The 3139-nt window shown below is 40.2% G+C and overlaps 1 pseudogene; it reads right to left on the bottom strand.

The window, feature by feature from the left end:
- Positions 1 to 518: 518 nt before the first annotated feature.
- LOC126935192 (olfactory receptor 6-like) lies at positions 519 to 1443 on the bottom strand (annotated as a pseudogene).
- Between the last annotated feature and the right edge of the window lie 1696 nt (positions 1444 to 3139).

Below are 3139 nucleotides of genomic sequence, written 5' to 3'. Positions count from 1 at the left end.
TGCTACTATCACAGAATTGTAGATATAAAGAGGCTCTAATTCAGTGGATTTTAGAGCCCAACTCCTTGGGCTTAAGTAGTGGCTTTGATATAAATTAGGTATGTAGTCTTGGACAACTTACATAACCTCTCTGTGCTTCAGTTTTCTGATCTGCATTATCAGGCAACTGATCATAAATAATCCCTAAGGTATTATGTGAATCAAATAATTTATTATTTGTAATGTGCTATGAACAACATCTTGTATGTGTTAAATATTTATTATTATATTATTCCAAGGTACTTATGATATATTTACATGTATGTTAATAATAGTTAATGCTTAAAGCAATATATATCAAGTATCCTGTTTCTCTTTTAATTTTTTTTCACTTTGGCCATGTTGTGATTTATTTAAGAATCCAGGCCTGTAGAGCAGTGATAATAATAAGTAGGGCTATGATAAATGTCATGGGAATGGCATCCTGCGTGGACACTGTCTTCTCCTCAAATCAGCAGGGCTCAACTGAGAAGGAGACATTAGCCACCCCTCAAGGTCTTTTTGATAGCATTTTTGACTTCCTGGTTCCTTAGGCAGTAGATGAATGGATTTAGCATGGGTGTGAGGACTGCATACAGCTGAGATCAGTTTGTTGGAATTAAATGATGCAATAGCTCTGGGCTGAACATACATGAAAATCATGGCTGTGTAACAAATTATGACTACAGTGAGGTGAGATGCACAGGTGGAGAAGGCCTTCTTCCTTCCCTGGATGGAGGGTATATGCAGAATGGTGGAGACAATGTAGATATAGGAGAGGACAGTGGTAATGAGAGGGAACACAAGAATGGCAATAGCCAAAGCAAAGTCCACTAGCTCAGCTGTGGACATGTCTTTACATGCCAGTTTGAGGATTGGTGAGATATCACAGAAAAAGTGGTTCATAACATTGGAGCCACAGAAAGCAACTTGTGAAATGAAATAGACCTTGATGACAGAGACCATGAACCTACTCATGTAAGAGAAAGCCACCAGCTGCCCACAATAACCTGTGGTCATGATGACTGAGTATCGAAGAGGGTGGCAAGTGGCCACGTAGCGGTCATAGGCCATGGCCGCCAGGAGTATATGCTCTGTGCAAGCAAGCAAGATAAAGAAGTAGAGCTGGGTCATGCAACCTGTGAAGGAGATGCACCGTCTCTGAGGAGGAATCCGTCCAGCATCTTGGGGACTGTGAAAGAGACATACCAGACCTCCAGAAAGGACATGCTACTCAGGAAATAGTACATTGGCTTATGGAGGGAGCTAGTGACCCAAACAGTGAGCATGATGACAAGATTCTCTACCACCACTAACAGGTAGACCACAAGGAAGAGGAAGAAGAGCAGGACCTGCAGCCATGGGGGCAGCGGGAAAGCCCATCAGGATGAACTCAGTGACCAGAGTAATGTTTAGCCACAGCATGATTAAAAGCACTGAGCAACACTGAAGTCTTCTATGGCAACACCACAAATAATAAAGAGGACCATGGCATCAAATATAAGACAAAAATACGTTAATAATTCAGTCTTTTCTGTGAATGAGACTCATAAAATAATTTACGTTAATGGGACACATCTTCAAATGTGAAGCAAACATTTTCATCAATTTTTTTAAAAATGCACCTCCATCCCAACTCTCACGCACCTGATGACAATGATTGGAATGTCAATATTTACATCATTCCTAGCTCCTTTGGCAATGAACAGGAACCCACTTGTCTCTCCCATGTTGATTTCAGTTATTGGTTTAATTAAGAACTCACTGCACAAAAATTTATTCTTACCTGAAGGGAAACATAAATAAAAACATCAAGTCAGAAAAAGTTAAGAAGTTTAATATTTGGGTGATCCCTGGTTCTTGATCTAGCATAGTTTATTCAAATTAGAGTATGATGAAATTTTAAAACTGTTAAAACTATTGGAACATGTCTTAGTGACCCTTGCATTGACTTCACATAAACATGCAAAGGTTTCAGTTACCACACACAGGAGGCACTTCATGTTTTGATTCCTACGTATTTCTCCAACTTCATTTCTTGTGACCCTCTAAGTGATAGTCCATGCTCCAGACATACTCAACTAATGTTTGCTCCCCAAGCACACTATAATCTCTCTGACCTCCACGGCTCTCCATACTCTCTTCCCTCTTCCTATTGCATAATTCCATTTGTATGGAATTATTCCATGATACTCAAGATTCATAATTCCATTTAGGAGGTATCTACACAAACTGGGTCAAATGCATCATCAACATTTTCTTCCCAGTGCACAGCATTCACATGCATCAGTATTTTTCCCTGCTGCACTGCAAGCTTCCCAAACTCAAGACCTTGTCCTTCACGACTCTGAGCGAAATGTCTAGAACAGTGACTGGGAAACACATAAGTTTTAATTGAATATGAACTAATATGTGGATTAATAAATCCTGTGGTGCTCTGGGATTCACAGGATATAGGTCAGAGACAGAAGGAAGCAATAATCTGGGTCTTCGCTGGCAGAAAGCACATATCTATACGCTGCATATCTTTGAAATATCCACTGCATGCACACCCAGGACACTTTCATAGTAAACACATCCCTAGTGTCTGAGCGCATTAGATTTCAGCTTTGTTGTTAATTCACTTGGTAGGTCTGTGTTTCTAAATATGAACTATTTTTTAATACTCTGGCCCAGAAAGGTAAGGAGAGGAAGAAAGGCACATAAATGCAGAAGGACAGGTCGATCTTTTAATGCTGGAAGGCAGAATGTTTTCTGTGAGCTAGACCAACTAGCTTACTAATTGATTTTTATTAAATGTCCCCTATTCTTAAAGCATAAATTCAGGTGCTGCATTCAGACCATTATTCATTTTTTTTTGACAACCTCCTGTCCACTATGTTCTTCTCTTGGCACAGAAAGATTGGTACGTCAGTCAGGATTCACTCTCACATTCGCCTGGACTAGAGATATTTTGGGCATAGCTCATGGCAAGGAATTGAATGATGATGTGTCAAATGCATATTATTGTCACCACTGTCTCCTTTCCATAGCAGCACACACTGGCAGAGCTCAGGGCTCTTTTCTGGGTGGGAAAAGATTGTCCCTTACTCCCAGCCTCCAAGCTACACTTCACTCATAG

This window comes from Macaca thibetana, chromosome 14 (genome assembly GCF_024542745.1).
Source record: "Macaca thibetana thibetana isolate TM-01 chromosome 14, ASM2454274v1, whole genome shotgun sequence".
In the NCBI taxonomy this organism is placed as follows: Eukaryota; Metazoa; Chordata; class Mammalia; order Primates; family Cercopithecidae; genus Macaca; species Macaca thibetana.
The sequence above is the reverse complement of the archived record's forward strand: the minus strand, read 5'-3'. Positions and strand labels throughout refer to the sequence as shown.